Raw genomic sequence first — 20,645 nt, 5'->3', positions numbered from 1 at the left:
AGAACACACTTCTTTCTCTATGACTACATCATGTAAAAAAAAAGAAGAATATTTTGGTGCTTTGTTAGGTTGTGTATTCTTTTTTCCCTTTAGATTCATTTTAACGTGCTGATGAATACTAAGGTTCCGGTTTTCTCGCTGAAGAAGTACGTAAAATAGGTAAACATATATAGCGTTTAAATTATGTCTCACAGACTACAAACTTTAGCATCGATGAAGGAGATACTTACCAGAGACTGATAATAAGAACGATGCAAAATGTTCTTTCTGGCGTGGAGCGAGAAGTGCAGCTCACATGATAACGGAACATAAAATGGACTGGATGGTGTGTCTGTTCTTATTCGTTTTTCCGTTTTTGCTCGGAAATTTAATAGGGGACGGAGTTCGGATTTGCAATATCCAAACATCACTATCAGCATCTTCACGCGGTCGTTAAACATATAGCTTGTTGACACTAATGCTCTCATCGGAAGGGCGAGGGGAGAAAGATCAGGTCAACATTTTCTTGGCCGTAAAGATTTTCAGATCACCACGCCATGGGTCTTCAACACAGTGTCAAGCCCCCCCCCCCCCCCCCCAAAAAAAAAAAGAAAAAAAAAGAAAGAAAAAAAAAGGTCATCATATTTGTGATGATTTGATTTCTTAGAAGGTGTTGTGTTCCGCAGCGAATTTCTTATTAGTCATTTCTATATTCTCAGGTATTGCTGTTATTATGGTATTATCGTAAATATTGGCTGTTATCGTCATCATAATCATCAATGTCACATTGATGATGTCATAGTGATAATTGTCTTTGTAAATATTTCACTGATAATCTTTCAGTCTGAATCTCTCATTTACACACTTATAGGGTAAGCACCCAAACACTTGGATCTCAAGCATTTTAATAGGAGTAACGCTGCTTTCTGCGGGAATTCTGTATTCTGTGGACTTCTTCAGATGTTTAGCGAGATGGCATGCAGTCATATATGATGAATCAACCTACCAAAACATTTTTCTTGCCGCAATGAGTTAGTTGTGGCTGTTACGCAGACATTGACAAATCAAAGCTTCACTTGAATTCACACGTCATGTAATCAGGTTAATGCCGTCTCAACGCAAAGTATCTTGAAGCAGACACAATTCCAATAGTTACGTAATGATCACAATGATAATGCTATTTTGTGTGTGTGTATGTGACGAATTTTTGCTTTTGTGTTCGTTGTATGATTTCCAGTCTTTCCAACCATTTCGTCTGTTTTGTAGACTTGTATCCAATTGTAAAATATCGAATATGAAATCATAAATTTAAAAACATCTTTTTCAAATTTTTTTTAACTACTAATGATGTTGCTATGATCATTTTTCATTCGGTGAACGAAAGGTCTTTTGTAGCACTTTTAGAATAAGCAAGTTTGGAGATCCACTTTGCGCATGAGCAGAAGAACGTGATTTGTACCAACAGGCATAATGGCTTTTAAATTTCAGTGATATAAGCATCTGTGATGCATTGATTATTCATGTTATCCCTATGGTGGTTGCCAACATATCCACCTGACCATATGCTGACAGCAGACCTGGTATTTTGACAATATTAACTGAAAAAATGTTAAAGTATAATGCAAAACGAAGAAATGGAATGCTTCTCCAAGTTGACGGACCATTCTGGTTAAGTGGTTTACCCGAATTCATTGTTAGTTTGAACATGAATTCCATAAATAGTTACATCTGCCAAGCTCATGCATTATGTCATCACTTTTAAAACGAGTGAAGTGCCTAACCTACTGAGAAAAAGGAAAGGTCATTTGCACCAATGTGCACGTGAGGTAATGCCGAATTGGCTTATACCAACAGACGGAAAAAAATGGAGGAGAAATGATTTTCTAATACAATCAGGCGTTATTCTGACATAAGACCTGCTGATAATTATTTTTTTAATTAAACCACAAACTAATATGGGCTTCATGATGTCATAACGAAAAAAAAGCAATCCCCCAAAAAATCTTTGAAAACAAGAAACAATCATTCACAAAACGACGAGTGATAAGTCTTCATAATTATCAAGGGGCATGGAGTTCAGAGCAAATAAACCTGGAGAGGGTACTAGTAAATGGATAAGTTTACTTTACTAGGCTAGTGAGATAAACGGTAAGTTTTCGTTTAGATCTTATCTGATGTGCTTCGTAGTAAGTTTTTTTATTCTGGGGGGGGGGGGGAAGAGGAATCTTGATGTCTGTGCACGAACTGATTCTGCTTAAGTGTGTTCAGACAGCACCCGTGTGGAAAGCACAATTAATGCTGCATAAGTATTTATGTGGGTATTATATGTTTGTATATATATATATATATATATATATATATATATATATATATATGAAGAGCTTCATTCCAAAGGCGCTAAATCCATTGAAAAATGATGGATTTAGCGCCTTTTGGAAGCATGTATTTTATGTATACACATCTGTGCGCGTGTGTGTGTGTGTTTGTGTGAGTGTGTGTGCGTGTATAAATCACTTTGAAAACTTCCAAGGGGTAAGCCCCACCCCAACCTTGCCTCTAAAGATCTTGAATACTAGTGTCCTCCTTGTTGTTGCTTAGAAAGGGGACTGAGTGTTTTTGTATGAAGTGTTAAGACCTGTTTGAACACAACAATCAGAAGCAGACTTGGAACGTTACGTCGCGTGTCTCAGGATGGTGGCTACAAATAGGTCAGTTGGCAGTCCGTAATGACGCCTAATGGAGGTATAAAGTCCAACGAGATAACACTGAACATTCTTTGAGCATAAAATCCCACACCAAACAGCATTCATTTTTAATGCAAAGTCATGACAAATTTTTCTGAAATCGACTGGTGTACTCAAAGGATTCACAGCTATAAGCTCTCATTTCTCTCTTCGAAATACAACATTTGTAGGTAAGAAATGTCAAGATGTCTTTATCAATCCGTTCAAACTGCAGTGAAGTATTTTTTATTGAGTTTATTTCATTACATTCAACACTGGCTCATCAGTGAGCAGGTACTAAGTAGTGATCACGTGTCTACAGCACGTCTATACCACGTTTAAAGCGATGCATGGCTAATTACCTGACTCACTTCAGTGTCACTTCGGTGCCTTGTTGGGTTGGGGGGGGGGGGGTCAAACTCGCTTTTTAGATTACTTTTCGCCAATTAAGTGAGAAATTGTGTACAATTTCAGCCTATTGAATACGTAACCAATTTACAGACAATTCAGTCATTTTGTGAACTTACTTGCATGTTCCAACCCGCGGAAATTACAAACATATTAAAAACCACATCATCTGAAGCCAGAGTTTGGTATTTGGCGTGTTGGACTATGCGTCGATTTTGAATGATGTTCGCATTTAAATGGCATTTTACCCTTGGGTTACAACAGGGTTGGTATTGAAGCTATTTTTGTCCAACCTTGAACTTTAAAAACTAATTCTATCATGCCTCCTCAATACCATCACTGAAATAAAACAAGATCATAATTATTGTTATTGTTATTGTTGTTGCTATCATTATTATTATTACTATTTTTGTTATCCTAATAATAATGATAATATTAATGATGATGATGATAATAATAATAATAATAATAATAATCATCATCATCATCATCATCATCATAATTACAATAATTGATTTATTATTATTATTATTATTATTATAATTATTATTATCATTATTATTACTATTGTTACTACTACTACTTCTACTAGGCCTATTTCATCATTCTTTATGTATTCTGGGTGTCTTGTTTGCACGTTTGCACGAGCTCGATTGCACATGTCTTGCATATATAGGCAAAGCATATTATCGCATCGATGCATTAGATTCTATTCGTTAATTTTTCTCACGTCTCATACCTAGCTTTAATATCAACACTTTGATGGTATACATTCAAATCACATGAATAATAAATATAGCGTTCAATATACTCGGTTAAATCTAGCTGTAGGCTGTCAGGGCTCTATTCTTAATAATAGGCCCATGCAAACGTTATTGGTTTACCGTTGGTATATGATTTCGTATACCACACACCCTTGAGAACGAGTCACAACTTTTGGAAGGGCCTCAAGTGACATTGAGCAATGTGTGATGAATTCAATGTGAATGAGTCGTGAAACCTGTTACTCTGAATTCGAAGCAGGTCCACGACAGACTCAGTTATAGTGTGCATGTGATGTGACTCTTCCTTATCCTGTGCCTGTTTCCCTGTTGCTGTGACGATTATAACAGACCAGAGGATGGTAACCGGTGTCATGGGTGAAGCAGAAGGCATGGTCACACGCTTCGGCGTTTGGGATTACGTCATCTTCGGCCTGATGCTTCTGATTTCGATGGCCATCGGCGTCTACTCGGCGCTGTCCGGAGGCCGACAGCGAACGGCCGATGAGTTCCTCCTGGGCAATCGAAATATGGGCATCATTCCCGTATCAATGTCCATCACGGTCAGTTTCATCTCAGCCATTTCGGTGATCGGAACACCGGGAGAGATCTATATATATATGACACTATGTTCGCCTGGTCTTTGCTCTCATACTTCATGGCCAATGCTCTGGTCTCAAGACTATTTGTTCCTGTGTTCTTTCGACTTCACATCACCAGCGTGTACGAGGTAAGTCCTATGAGGAACAAGAATTCTCGACAGGGTGATGGTCGTTATTCCGAAAGGTTCGTTAATCCAAAAGTAAAATAAGATTCGTTATTTCGAAGCACACGATTTCCCTTTAACTTCATGTTCGCTAATCTGAAAATGAAATATAGTTGTTATTTAAAGGATTTATAAATCCGAAACGAGCCTTCGGAATTATGAACCTTATTTGATTTTCAGATTAACGATCCTTCGGAATAACGAACCCTATTTCATCTTCAGATTAACGGACAGTCAGAATAACGGACTGCAACCTCTTGACCTTGTAGTATGAACAAAATTCATATTACATTTGATAAAAGTATTTTCATAATTTGCGTCCTATACAAGATTCAAATTCAAATTCAAATTCAAGTTTATTCCGTTAGTGATAAGAATCGTACCAAAAAAAAAAAACCAAACAAACAATCAAAGTGAGTTTAACAGAGCAAAACAGTACTTGTATACTTGCAGTAAAGATACATTACAATGCCTGAAGTAAATTAAAGTAAAGTTGAATATCAACGTACACAAGGCGAAAAACGGAGGAACCCACTGAAGATCAAAGTGTTTTCGGCAAATACCGACTCAATTCAGGTGACAGATGATAAGCTCAATACGACTTCTGTAATTTCTGGCAACACTAAATGTTTTATTCTCCAGGGGCGGATCCAGGAATTCCGTAAAGGGAAGGCACCTTTGCAAAAATCAAAGGGGAAGGGCGCACGCACCCCACATATTTCTTTTTATTTCTTTTGTTTTAACCAAAAATAAAAAGCGGGCATGCGCCCGGTGCGCCTTCTCTGGATCCGCCACTTTTTTTTTTCGCCCATCCCCTTTTTTTTAATGAATGATTAATCTGTCTTGAGAATTTTCATAATCATCATCTTCTCATCTTTTTTAAGTAGTGATAACGGGAATACTTGACACTATCTTCAGGCACTATATTGATTCATGTTTTATGCATTATATTATATTTCGTTATGATATGTTAAAAGATAAATACGTATATAGGCATATTTACATCATTTGTTTTCTGACCAAAATTCGATTACAGTTAAATGATTTGATATCTGCGAATTTGTGCTTTGTGAAGATAACATCGATGTATTTGGAATTGCTTAGTTTGTTTTAAACTCTTACATTTTTTTTTTTACCTATCCTATTTCAGTATCTTGAAATGCGCTTCAATCGTACTGTTCGTTCCTTTGGCACCGTCATCTTCTCCGTTCAAACGGTAATGTATTTTATACTCAATCATCTTTTTAGTTTGATCCGCCATGCATTTCCATGTACAAAATCTTTTCAGAGACCTAACTGGGATAACTTTAAAGACAGATTATCGCACAAGTAAGGAATGAGAAATTTCATAAAAGCCGGCGAATGCTTGTTTGCCTCAATGAATGGATTGCTTTTTCTTATAGATTCAAGCACAAATTTCAATACTCTGATATAATACTAACAATTTTTTCTTTAATCCTGGCAGGCAAACATCACAGACTTTTAAAGCGAATAAGTATAGTTCCAGCAGTAAGGACAGACACCCATGACTTTGCACCTATTATGATTGGATATACCGGTATTCTAGTGACACCGGCTGGCACAACGCACTCAAAGGGGACCTCCGGATGATTTTCAGACTTTTACATTTGAACAACTATACATTAGTTAAACAATGGACCTACTACACATATTATATGTGTATATTAATACACATATTATGGACTATGAACGGAGGTCTTTCTTTGATCCCATCATCACCACCGCAACCTGATTATCTTAATGAGTACATTCAGGTGCTTGGATAACGGCGATTGTGCAATTGTGCATCGTCACTAACAAAAGAACCATTTCCCTCATTGAGGTCTTGTTTCGCTGATGTGCCTTTTTCAGACGGAAATTGTCTTTAAATAAATACAGATGATGAGGAGCAGCAAAACCTGAGAACATGGCAAATTTTGTGTCAAAAGATGATTCGCACATTTTCGCACACGCATAAGACCTTGCCTAATGGCAAGATATACCTGTTCTCTACCATCACCGTCCCTTTTTGCTCTGGAATAAGCTGGAGAAAAGTGAAATATTGAGATCACAAATGACAATCATTCTGCCAAAATGTTATCTTTCTTTTAAAAACTGCCTGCTTCTCCCAAGCAAAATTGTGTGAGGCATGATTTCCTAACATACACCACAACTGCACATTCACTTTACTTGATTTTTGTGAGTTATTTTTTTCTGCGCATATAGTTTTAGATTTCTCGAATCTCCGTCTTGTTCTTCTTCCGGCTTGCTGGCGATGACGATCATAGGGATCAAAGCAGTGAAGCATGTTAAGAATGTCTTTGTGACGCTTTTGAGATGTATAGGTGCATGAATTAATCAACCATGAATTAACGATGAATGTCCATGTGTGTAGTAGGTCCATGGTTAGACTAAGTACAGAGTTTCAGAATTTATAGTGATTGGGAAGAGGAATGAGAATGTCAAATTGCAATGAACAAGGATGATGACATGGCAGCCTCACCATAAAAATGCATGAGTTGGGGCTCAAGGAAGCAGAACAAAAGAAAAAGGAATGCATATGGATTCTTCACAGGTGAACTTATTGAGCAAGCGGTATTGTAGTGGAATTACACTGCTACATTTCTGAAATATGTGAGGCTGTGAGGCTGTGAGGTCAGCAACACTGTTCAGTGCAATTTGTTTAAGATTTTCAGTTTATTGGTTTCTCGGCTCAAGGATCACAATAAATTCTACGAATCTATACATGGAGCTGTCGATTTATGTACAACACGATGTGAAATAAATAAAATCGTCTGGAATGCCCATTTAAGAATTTCTTTTGTGCCATGGCATATCGCCTGTCACCGTTACAAAGATATCCGCACCACTCATCAAAACAAGGTATTATGGGTATAACAAACACAGACTTTGCCATCGAAAATAGTCACTGTTACTGCGGAGATGACATTGATAAAAATGATGACATTGATAAAAATGCAGGTTTCCAACTTGATTGACAAAAATAACAACTCACAAATAGTACCAAGGGGAAGCAACTCGTGAAACTGAAAATGCATTGCAATAATATTAAACAATAATCCTTGCAGGAAATGGCGGGATCCACTAAAAAATGGTAGATCATAGTATGGACCCTTGCAAAACAAACTTGAAGTTACTTCTCGTAGACAAATACGGACTGGAAAAAAAATAGACAAAATATCTATTTGATCTTATTGCAATGTTCCTCTGTTTCACTGTTTCACAGATAATATACATGGGTGTGGTTATGTATACCCCAGCTCTTGCAATAAACGCAGGTGAGTTGTAGTGAAAAAAGGCATACACTAGATTATGAAGTACAGAACGAATATAGATAGTCTGAAAAACAGTATAACATAATATTTGGTTATGTTTCACGACAAACAATTGTTGTTATTTTGTAGACGTCATCTTCCTCTTGAAATAGTCTTCTTTGCAAATCATATGTTTCTATCGAACTCTTGAGTAACTTAATACTTGTGGTCTTACAATAGAATATATTAGAAATCGATATAAATCGATCTATAATATGCATTTTAATTTAAACTGATATCTAGTTACCGGTATGGACCTTTGGGCCTGTGTAATTTCTACCGGACTTGTTTGCATATTTTACACATCAGTGGTGAGTATACATTGCCAATGTCACACACAACGATTGACACTAAGTTATGAAATGGCCTGGGAATCCTGCGAAAACGGCTGGCTCGCAAAACTAAAACCATGCATGTCACCAATTTTTAAAACAAATAATGCCACTTGCTTGGGCGTGAGTAACATTTTCCGACCTCCATAACTTTTGAAAAGTCCAAAACGCACGAGGAGAAACCGATTGCTCCAAAGTCACAATCGAGTGAATAATTCTTATCATAAAATGGGCTTTAGAATCTCTGCAATCTGATTGGTCAATTGTTATGCATTGATTTTTACTGATCCATACTAAGCCATGCGTCCGATAAAATCCGAACGCATGGCTCAAGTCTTGTACAGTGTTGTAGGTGTACCGGACGCATGATGGGGAAAATGGTTGTATTTCATGAATTTACGAGCCTATTGTATAACACAAATGATGCACAGGCCTATTTCGTAGATCAATGAGAATTGGATGCTCTCGTTTAACTTTGGAACAGTCTAAAACCCACTCGCTGCGCTCGTGGGTTTAAACAGTTCCAAAGTTAAACTCGCGCATCCAATTCTCACCGATTCACTCTGTCCTGTGCATCATTTGTATACTGACGCCCTATGAAATTCGCATTCTTTGTATACTGTTCGCTTATTGTACGTGAGTGCCTGCGGTCGATTGACAGTAGAATACAATAATTTAGAAACAATAAACATTGAACGCACATGCGTGTCCCTTAAACGCAAAAATGAACAAAATGTATTTACTCTACAAATTTCGTTAACGCCATTGATTGTTTCTCGGTCTTCATTCATAGAAATAATGGCCATGCCATAGATATTTCATGGTGATATAGACAAGATAAACAATATCCTCCTTAAGATATAGAAAATAAAGAAAACTTATAATCTTTTACAAACACGAATCTATGACAATGTTTCCTCGCGGATATCTACTGCATGTCAAAAGATATTTCACACCACACACTTCCCATCCTGACATGCAGGGCGGTATGAAGGCCGTTTTGTGGACGGACACCCTACAGGCTGCCGTCATTCTCGTGGGCGTGGTCTCTGTTATCGTCAAGGGAACCCTAGAAATGGGCGGAGTCAAAGAGGTCTGGAGAATTGCCCAAGAAGGAAATCGAATTAGCTTTTCTGAGTACGTGCATTTCGAGCTGTGTCATTCAATTTTGATTCAATTCAAATTTATTTTCATTATTTTTGGACGGAACATAATATACACTTCAATGTTTTTAATTGCGACAAAAGAACAATGTAAACAATAGGCCTACATTTTGAAAGAACAAAAGGTACGCTACAAAAGCGAAACATCATAATTCATAACCATTTTAACGAAACATTGTAAGAAATCATCAAGAGTAATATTGAGTGTACTCATTCTCTCACTTTACTGTCATAGAAGTACATAGGTCTTGTAGTATGCTAGTCAATCTAACATCGTCTTCTTGGCAATTTTATATGTGCAAAATGTGTATGGAAAGAAAAAACATCTTCAAAATGTTTTAATGTCTGCAACATGAAAGTTGCTTGTATATTACCAATCATACAACTGTACAGTCAATGGATGCTACAGAATGAATGTGATTAATGATAATCAATTATTTTTTGTTTGACAAACTTCGAAGGCAACTATTCTTTATGCGCTTCCTGCACTTAGGCCTGTTGAATTTTGATTTTTTTTTTCTTGACTATACTACACACATATTAACACTGTAAATTGATAGCTTAGGAATTTTCCTTGTAGCATTAAGGTTGTCAGTTGTATACATTTTGAAAACTTTTCACCTGTGTTGTCATGGGAATAGCTTCAGCGTGGACCCCCGCGTACGGTACACAGTGTGGTCGATTTTGATTGGATTCACCACGGTTGATATGACCTTTGGAACCAGCCAGACGATTGCACAGCGAATTCTGGCTGCCGGATCTCAGAGAAAGGCGACACTGTGAGTGGACTATCATTATGGAATACAATTGGAAGAGCTTGCATCCAAAAGGCGCTAAATCCATTGATTAAAAGATGACAGATTCAGCGCCTTTTGGAAGCAAGCTCTTCATGTATATATATATATTTATATAAACTCTTCAAAATATGTTCGGCAATTTAAGTTTTATGGATCATATTTTTCTGTTATACGGGCGTTATCTTTATCAAATATAACATCGTAAGAAGGCCTGATCAATTATCTTTAAGCTGATATCTCACCTTTTATATGAGTGGGTGTTCCTGGAATGTGCAAAACAGCTGGGTATGGGGACAGATTAAATTAAGTGCTAAGACGCTATTGAGTATATACTGTTTTGATGCTAAAGATCACTGGAATAAGCAATGCTGATATGTGAGCGCTTAAAAAACCCCTCACATTTCCTAAATACTAGTTAATTGTTTGGCTAATCTTACTGTTTAATCAAAATTAGCAGATACTACTGACGTTTTATAATGCATGGATGAAGCCTGGAATCTAATGATAATCTCACAATACATTCTTTTCAAGCACACGCCTCCAGAAGACAAAAGAAATGGGAATTATACTGTTTGGCATAACACGTTTGCTCCATTTTACATTTCACATCTGACGTTTCCTCATACACAGTTGTACTGTGCATTTCAGGAATGCTAATGTAAACAAATGAGTTATCATTTAAAGATGATTAATCGGTATTTCATAATGATGTCACATTGAAATAAAATGATGCAGAGTTAAGGTAAATATGATGCGTTCAACTTGAACTGCAGGACTTTTTGAGGAGTTTATTCGTATGAATACATTTATCTATTTATTTTTATGTTTTTATGCATTTATTCATTTATTTCTTCAGTCATCTCTGTCTAAGCCCTTCCAGTTTGCCCAATGTTCGTAAGGGGGCCCTGCGTACATAAAAAAAACTGCTGAGTATGTGACATCACTAAGATAATTACATATAAGAATGAGAAAAAAATACATGAAATGCAGAACAAAAGATAGTACTATTGATATTGATTTAAAAGAGTTTCATTGAGGAAAATCAGTAATCGGAAAATGAAAGAACTTGCGTACTAACAAACCTTTGGATTGATGAACCTAATTTCGTTTTCGGATTAAAGAACCATCGATGTAGGGAACTTTATTTCGTTTTCGGATCAACAAACTTTGAAACAATGAACCTTTATAATAACGCCACATAATGTTCAGATTAACGTACTCTTTCATTTTCAATGATAAACTGTAACCCTCTGATGTGACAAGCTAGAATTTCTTGTCTATAAATGATTCCCTTCTCTCCCTCTCTTGTTCAGATCACTCTATCTCTCGGCTCTTGGGAGTTCTGTGATCGTGGGTCTCTGCATTGCTTCCGGTGTGGTTATGTACGCTTACTATGTGAACTGTGACCCCTTAACTATGGGCATTGTTGAGAGCAAGGACCAGGTACAACTCATGTTCGAGTTATCACTTTGTTACTGCATGATCCAAGGATTACAACTTGATTAAGCGATGGGTCAATTACTGCTTGACTTATTTTGTTGATAGAACTATGCCTGAGCAGTCATAAAATTTTAATGTGTTAAACGAAATGTTGCGTTACTGTCCAACGTAACTGATAGTGAGATCAAGTAGCAGGTTAGTTGTTAACAACGGGCGGAAATATTGATTTTTTTTTCAGAGTCTAGATTAGTTTTCTGAAGGTGTTGACCTTTTTGTGCTTCTCAGTCTTTACGAGTTTAAAATATATGGCTGGCTACTGGCTGTTAACTGGCTGGTGATTAAGTAGTTCTCGCCAAACCAAGTCAACGATAGCCGAACCTCTGAAGCTCCTATCCGCTGTCCTTTGTGAGAATAATTAAAAGGGGGTGTGGCGTTGAAAAGGATTGACATGGGTTTCGTTAGTATGAACCAATTACGTGTTTATGGAATATGTCCACATTTCTTACGTCACTAAAGCACAACTGCCATTCATCCGAATACCTATACACGTAGATTTGCACTGTCCTTTACACAGTCTGTATAAGAATAAATTGAAAATACAAACATTATTAATCTACGATTACCCTCATGTACACGTTTGACGTGCATAAAATGAAGAGCCAAATGATTTATCTGGTGTTCAATCAAAAGCACTCTAGCAAAAATAAAAAGGAGTTATTCAAAGAATGAAAAACCACCTCGTACATCCTTACAAGGCCTGTTTAAAGAGTTACAATCTATATGCTGCGATAATGGCGGATATTCCTGCACCAATCTTAACCCATCTTGTCCCTATTCAGTCAGGTGTTTGAAAGTCAGTTGACATCTAACATATGGGGTAACAGCACGGGCTGCATTCTCTGGAAGGATGGGGGATGCATTGAGCGAATATGGCAAAACCCGTAATACCAATGTTCTCAGTTGACGTGATTCAGAAGTGCCCCATGCATGGCGCGTATAAAATATTGGTCTTACGTGATATGAAACAGCAACAGCGTAAGCGCTGTATATACACTGTACCTGTCTTCCGACTACTTGTAGATCATGCCCCTGCTCGTCATGGAACTCTTCGGCGATTCGCCCGGGCTACCCGGACTCTTTCTCTCCGCTGTTGTCAGCGCGTCCATCAGGTTAGCACATCCAAATTCTTTTCTCTTTACGTCTGTCTGTCTGTCTGTCTGACAGTCTTATCTCTACCCTATCTCTCTCCAACTTTTTTTTTCATTCTTCTTCTTCTTTTTTCTCTCTTCTTTCTCTCTCTCTCTCTCTCTCTCATCAAGAAAATGAATAATTCGATTAAAATCACAGATTTGCTATTTGTCTTCACACCCATTAATCGATGGATTTAATTGATATGATTTACACAGGTCTGATAATAACACACCTAATATATCATGTATGTGTATAACTATGTTTGTATAAATATGATATATACACAACATAAATTTTCATTTCATTTCATCTAATTTTATTGTTTGTGCATGTATGGATATCATTGTATATAAATAATGCAATTTTACTCCTCTTTTCAGTTCGCTTTCGTCAGGAATCAATGCCCTGGCAGCCGTCACCGCAGAAGATGGGGTGAAGATAATGTGGCCAGATATGCATCCACGAACTTACGCAAGAGTTACAAAGTTATTAGGTAATACATCTACCAGCATTTAACTCGCAAGAGAGTAACTCAGTTCATGAGGATTTGCCACCTTGGAATTGAAGTGTATATCTTTAAAAATATATATATTTTTGTTGTATTATTGCAGCTCTGGTATTCGGCGTGGTGTCAATCGGATCGGCATTCGTGGCCAGTCAGCTTGGAGGAGGAGTCTTGTCGGTAATGGACGGAGAATCCCTAATTTACTGCCAATACAAAAACTGTACACGATAGACAAAAAAAAAAACAAAAAAAAAACAAAGCAAAACAAAACAAAAACAACAAACAAACAAACAAACAAAAAAACAAACAAACACCACAGAACAAAAAAGACATGCAACTAGTTATCAACATTATCATTACAAAAAGGCTTTCCTTTTTGTACCATTCTTCTTATCAATACCACTACCGTTATATCAAAATAATGGTCTACATAATAGAAATAAAATCAAAGTCTAGCAATACATATTTATGTACTTTTGTGTGTGTATGAGTGTGTGTGCGCGCACGCATGTGTGTGTGTGTATGTGCGCACGCATGTGTGTGTGTGTGTGAGTGTGTATGTGTGTAATTGTTTGTATGTAGGAAGCCTATCAACATACTGTACACTTGACTGAATGTACTCCAGTTGTACTAATGCCCTCCAATAGCTTTCACTAAATTCAAATCCGCACTTATAGTGCTCTCACCCAACTTCTAGGAAACTTCTTACCAATCCCAGTTCACTACGACATGATACCCCCCCCCCCCCCCCCCCTCACCCCGACTGAAATCTGATAATAGTGGAAAGGACATGCAGTTATACTCTGTTAAATGATGAAATAAATTGACAATTATTGTCTTAATGATCAACATTGCCACAGAGGAATAACAGTGTCACGAAGTTTGTGAATAGCTGTAGAGACGATACTACTTTTTGGAAGTAAATAGGAACATTTTTCGGTTTGTCTTATGTTGCTTGCTTTCTTCCCCCCCCCCCTCTCTCTCTCTCTCTCTCTTTCTTATCTCCTCATGGAGCCTTACAAATCAAATGCTGTGGATGATGATGATAATGATGATGATGATGATGATGATCATGATCATCATGATCATCATCATCATCATCATCTTTCTCTCTCTTTTTTTTTCTCAGCTGTGCCTGTCTTTAATTGGAATCATTTTTTTCCCGCAGTTGTGCCTGTCTTTAATGGGAATTTTCAACGGCAGTTTGTTGGGTGTGTTTCTACAGGGAGTATATTCGACACGATGTAACCCGATAGTAAGTTTTGCGGCAGTAAACCATTCAGTCGTGTTTTGCAATGTGTATGGTGGCACTCAACACAGAACGAAAGACGCAGAAATAATGTAGGCCTATACCACTTAAGTCACGCATGCATTTATGCATGGTTTACAAATGCATATTATGTGCGATTAAAGTTGCCACAAGCATTAAGGGCTCGGCTTTTTGGCTATGTAGGCCAGCATTATGTGTGCTTGTTCCTCCAAAGTGTATTAGCAGTTTGTGTAACGGTGTCCGTGTGTTACATCTATATGAAAATCAAGAGTAAGGAAAACTATTTCCTCAATAAACACATCAGCTATTCACTGTAGGAGCGGCATTAGTTTAATCACCCAAAGTGGCTACTTGGCAACAACTTCTTAATGCTCGTTGCGCAATATTACTGTTTGTAGAATGAAAGTACTTAATAAGCTTATCCGTGAGATTCTCTCTCATGTTTATAGCTTGGATTTTAACCTCATAAAAAGCTGTGTAAATATATGTAAACACACATACACACACACACACACGCACACGCACACACACATACACACACACACGCATATATATATATATATATATATACATATATATACATATATAAAAGATATATCCATTCATCTATCTACTCGTGCTCGCGGATAATACATATTTCATAATATACTTCGATTATCAAAATGGTGTCTTTCTTCAGGGTGCAATCGTTGGAATACTAAGTGGCGTCCTCTTCGTTGGTTGGATTAAAGTCGGCTCGCTGATATACCCGTCTGCCTCAGGAGTTAACGTCCTATCTGTAGACGGCTGTACGATGTACAATTCAACGGAGATAATGGTGGTTTCGGAGATGATTTCGACTTACAATAGTTCGTCACCGCTAGTGACCTCGTCTGCCGCTGAGGAGGCTCGGTAAACTCTTCGAAATCGGTTGTTTCTTTTCATTTCTAAGTCATGTGCTACGGCAAAAAAAAAAAAAAAAAATCCATTTTACCCGTCTGCGAATATTACTCCATAATCACACTCTTTCCTTCTTGTTTAACAGAGTTATAAAGCTCTTTTGGTTTTAGTCGATATCATTATGTGCCTAGCATTTTTTTCGGATTGTCGTGCGAAGGATTCTCGGTTTAATAGAAAACCCTCTCCCTCAACAGTTGCAGTGCCAGGGACTTTGGACATTGTGTACAACACTATGGGGGTTTTCCCTGCCAATTTTCCCTGCTCAAAGCACGCACAGGCGGGCACTTTATTGCCAACACACATACGATGATATAATGCTAAATGATAATGATATGAAAAACTATAAAGAATAAGATTAGGAATAATATTGATGGCCAGATGTACTAAGACTTACGAGCAGGTTAACCTGTGAGATTAAAACAGAGGCCTTAAAATGTGCTATCACTCTATCATGTCATGTATTGCGTGACCCACATTCCAACAAGCTTGTCTTTTCCGTGGGTCCCTCTTTTCCAGTAACGCAATTATTTTTAACAATTAGTTTCATAATACATGCATTCTTTGTTTTAGTATATTGTACGTTTTGTTTTCTTTGAATCTGTGAAGACAACAAACATGTGTAATTGGAAATAAAATTTCATTTGAATTGAATTGAATTGAATATTAAGCAAATTAAAAAAGTTAAAGAGAGTCTGGTAGAGAGATCACAGTCATGCAACAAAAACAATTAAAATATTCATAGCAATACTTACAAAAGTATACGTGTATAATAGTAATTCCAGGCAAGAACAGGCGACATCATATCATTACACAAATTCAAACATCTATTTTTGGATTATATGATATATATATATATATATATATATATATATATATCTTTAATTATCATTTATATTCTATGTATTATTATTATTTATATAAGTAGTTTTAATTAGTATTAATTATCTTTATTTATCATCTATATTCTATGTATCGTAAGTGATCTCGGTTTCGTGTGTTTCTTCTCATTTCCAGACCAAGTGTAGCCGATTTGTATGATTTATCCTTCTTGTACTACTCGCCTATTGGATGCTTCGTTTGCGTCGTCATGGGAACCCTCACTAGCTACATTACAGGCAAGTTTCGCAGTTAAAAAAGAAGAAATCGGTGAAAAAAAATCACCCTTTTGACGTAATAGCTTTCGGGTTCGATTTCAATGTGCTATATTTGGAGTTTACATGACATACAATATAATTTGTTGTACCCTTGCCTCTTGGTGGGTCAGTGCTTACATGGACTAAAGTTTATCTCTAAAATAATGCCTATATTAATGTGTGTTGTAAACAAAGTAAACATTTTACAAGGGTTTATTGTGATATAAAATCATATTTCGCGATCTGTATACTCTTTGAATGAGGAACTCTATCAATGATGAACCTGAACTTCTGTAATTTTTATTTTTTTTCTTGGGGGGGGGGGGGGGGGGGGGGCATAGGGGGCCCGTTATATGGATAACGCAATCGTATGTAGCATTATTATCAGGATCAAAAATCTGTTGGTGTCACGACACTTTCGTAACAGCTTGTGTCACATCGCCATTTTCCTACCACCTAATGCGTCTTCCTGAAGTATTTTTTTTTCATATTCTCATCACTAAAATAATGCACTAGGTCTTTGCAGTAATCCTCAGACTGTCTTTTCTAAAAAACTTGTTAACATTTTACTCTCTTTAGAAAGTGTTGACATCAGAGAAACCAATGAAGAATTGTGCCTTACTTCATGTACCGTATGTCCCCCCCCCCCAAAAAAAAAAATACAACGGGACCCGACGCAATGATATCTTTAAAAATAGGGAATCAATCTAAATACAAATTAAGGGTATGAAACTATAACTCATTGCACACATCTTACAGGAAACCCCATTCGATTTGCTTCAGTGGTCAAAGAGAAATAAGGATTGATTGTATTTTTTTTTTTTTTGGGGGGGGGGGACATACTGTACTGCCTTGAATGCTTGCTTATCCAATATGTTTTTGATATTAGTGTAATTGTTTCTGTTTCAATGAAATAATTTGGTGAATTAAAATTCACTTGTGCTTGTAACGCACATTGCAGGCTCTGTCAGTCAGTTATTGAAATAAACAGCTTGCCACCTTCACTTCAGGTGTGTTTTGGGAGCTCTATTCTCTAAAAGTATTCATATTTTCAGGTGTAAATTTCTTCAATTTGTCTCCCTCCTAGAGGGAGACACAAATTGAAGAAACTCACAACTGAACCTTCACAACTCTGAATATTGTCTTGCTTTTATTACACTTTGTTATGATTTCTCTATAGGTTCTAACAACGGCACGGTCATCGATCCGAGATTAACGTATAATCTGATGGACGCCCTCTGTTGTTGCCTTCCTGCATCAATGAAATTGAACAGGCGACCAAAAAACGAAAAAACATATCTTGAAGTAAGACATAAGGTTAAAATTAGCGGTTCCTTTACTCAATTTGTGGTGTAATGTCGAGAATGCATACAAACCGTATTATGCATTCGACACGATGCTGTGCATGTATGGATATAGTGTAATATTATTAGTATATCTATCTGTATTGTATCTGTATAATATTCATGTGCATGTGTCCACTGAAAAACAAAATTAGCACTTCTCATTAAAAAAAAAAAATCTTGCCAGAGCTGAACTTATTTTCCAAATTTCCTTGATCTTTTACGAGAGACATGTTATCTGTAGGCACCCGAGATCCTTTACCGGTAGGCCTACCTATTAAGAGAGTCATGAAAGTAATTGTGATTATTTAGAAACATAATCATGTGTATCGAATTTTATCCACATTCTGTTCTAATAAGGGGCGGTAATATGCTGCTATTCATTTCGTATCTATGAGTCGATAATTTTATGTCTGTATTTGAAGTTTCCAATAGGAGATCGTCTCGTTCATCAAGGTGTAAAAAAAGAAATGTCCGTCTGACAATGTGGAAGTAATGATAATGACATTTAAAAAAAAAGAAGAAAACTATGTCTACACACTAAAGCGTTTCCCGGGCAAATAAGAAGTGAATAATACCATTATATTCACCTATGATTGTATTTTCAGGATGACGATAGCGTGGGCAACGACCACGACACGCCCGAAGATGAGAAGGTGATCGTATCGCAATATGACATGAAGACAACAGCCCAGACGACGGCTTATGAAGACGAGCCTACAGAATTCGATAAGATGCTTTTAAAGGATGATTTACCTCAGGATCGGATCACAGTATTTTGAAATCAAATGTCAGAATGATGTGGACATCGGTGACAGACTGCCGTTTTTTTTTATGTAGAGTATAGATTGACGAAATCAGTGCCTTATAAACTTAAATACCATGTTATCAATTCTACTATTAATTAGAGATAACGTACAGACGTATGAATGTCTATGTGCATATGCACACACACACAAACACACACACACACTCCCATATATATATATATATATATATACAATATGGAATAGAGAGAGAGAGAGAGAGACGTGTGTGTGTGTGTGTGTGTGTGTGAAGGTGTGTTTATGAAAGGATAAAACGATGGTGAGTTTTTGTATTTGTACTTTTTATGTTATATCTAGAATGGATTAAATCATGTATGATTTGAATGAAATTAATAAAGATCAAGAAGAAACCAAAAAAAAAATAAAATAAAAAGGACACAATATTATAGTAATCGTGTTCATGAGTTGACATTTTATTTTCCCTCAAGTATTCCGCCCTTCATACTTCTTATGCGAGCCCGACAGAGTGAATATGGGTTAGCCTTTAACCTATTTATGTCTTCAGGCCTTCATAATAGCCCTACTTGTCTTTAACGAAGAGTCATTGAAATCTACCTGTTTAAAGTATTTCAAGCTATGCTTTTAAGCCTTTCAATTTTTTTTCACAAAAAGGGGGAGATGTACATACAATATTATTGTTTAATATAATACATCCATGTGCAGAAAAGACAGGCTGTACTATAAATAAGCCTTTGCTGCATAGAGTACATATCAGTCAAAGTTGAGTATGTTTGCCTCGCCTTTATTGGTATTTTGTGACTTGAATTACTTCTAAATAACTCGTTACGATAGAACAGCAAAAGAAATAAATGCAGTATAGTACAGTAAGTTTAAATATTTGTACATCGCGCCCAAAATTATATACTTACATATTTATGGTAAAATCTATCTAATAAGGACAGCTCAAGGAAAACAGGAAATGTCGTTATAAACACTCAATTGTTGTAGGCACGTTCGATACGGCAGCGATTGTGGCAGATATTTCAGAGTCCCATAAGATTACATGATACACCACGATACGATAGCATTAATTAGTGCTCTGCAGCAATCCACTTCCGTGAGCTTCAGTACGATCACGACAGCAACTTCAGAACAACGCAGTTTAGGTTGGGAACATTTTCTCAAACTTCCTTTCTCATTCAGGCATAGACCTTTTGAATTACTAAGTGTGCTATGAACCATAAAATGTTAGGAGAAACCCTAAAGATAAAACACGAACATGCATTCGTACAGGCTGGCTAACATCTTGGCCACTTTCATTGACAGATCTCATCCATGCAGTGAGACATGCATTGTTCCTTCACAATAACACACAAACTTGGAAAAAGTGCAATTTGTCATTGTTGTCTTTAAAGTTCATGTGCTCAGTCATGCATGTTATTTTTCAACATAATTAGGTACCAATGGAAAGAGGAAGAGTTCGTCTTTCCTAACAACTAACATTGTGCTCTCCATAGCTGACAATTATGAAATAGTAGCCCTACAAAGTTGGATTACCTTTTTTTAATACGCACTGTACAGCATTATGTACGAATATGTTGAATAAAAACAATCAAAATTTGTCCACGATTAATAATACAGTTAATGTGCAAGTTTGGCGTGCAAAGTGCATAGAGCCACGTGATTCATCAAGTGTTAGATGAAAAGAGTTTAAGCAGAAATAGAAAGGAGATAGCTTAGTAAGGAAGAAAACCGCCACGTTCCTCCTCACAAAGCTTGTTTAACAGAAAGTG

General features: G+C 36.8%; 1 pseudogene; it reads left to right on the top strand.

Annotated features, from left to right (window-relative positions):
• Positions 1–4,281: 4,281 nt before the first annotated feature.
• On the top strand, positions 4,282–18,867 carry LOC139726585 (sodium-coupled monocarboxylate transporter 2-like; annotated as a pseudogene).
• Positions 18,868–20,645: the final 1,778 nt, after the last annotated feature.

The sequence above is a fragment of the Diadema antillarum genome, unplaced genomic scaffold, assembly GCF_040938485.1.
Source record: "Diadema antillarum isolate AM-2024a unplaced genomic scaffold, OU_Dant_1.0 seq00000090_RagTag, whole genome shotgun sequence".
NCBI lineage: Eukaryota > Metazoa > Echinodermata > Echinoidea > Diadematoida > Diadematidae > Diadema > Diadema antillarum.
The sequence above is the reverse complement of the archived record's forward strand: the minus strand, read 5'-3'. Positions and strand labels throughout refer to the sequence as shown.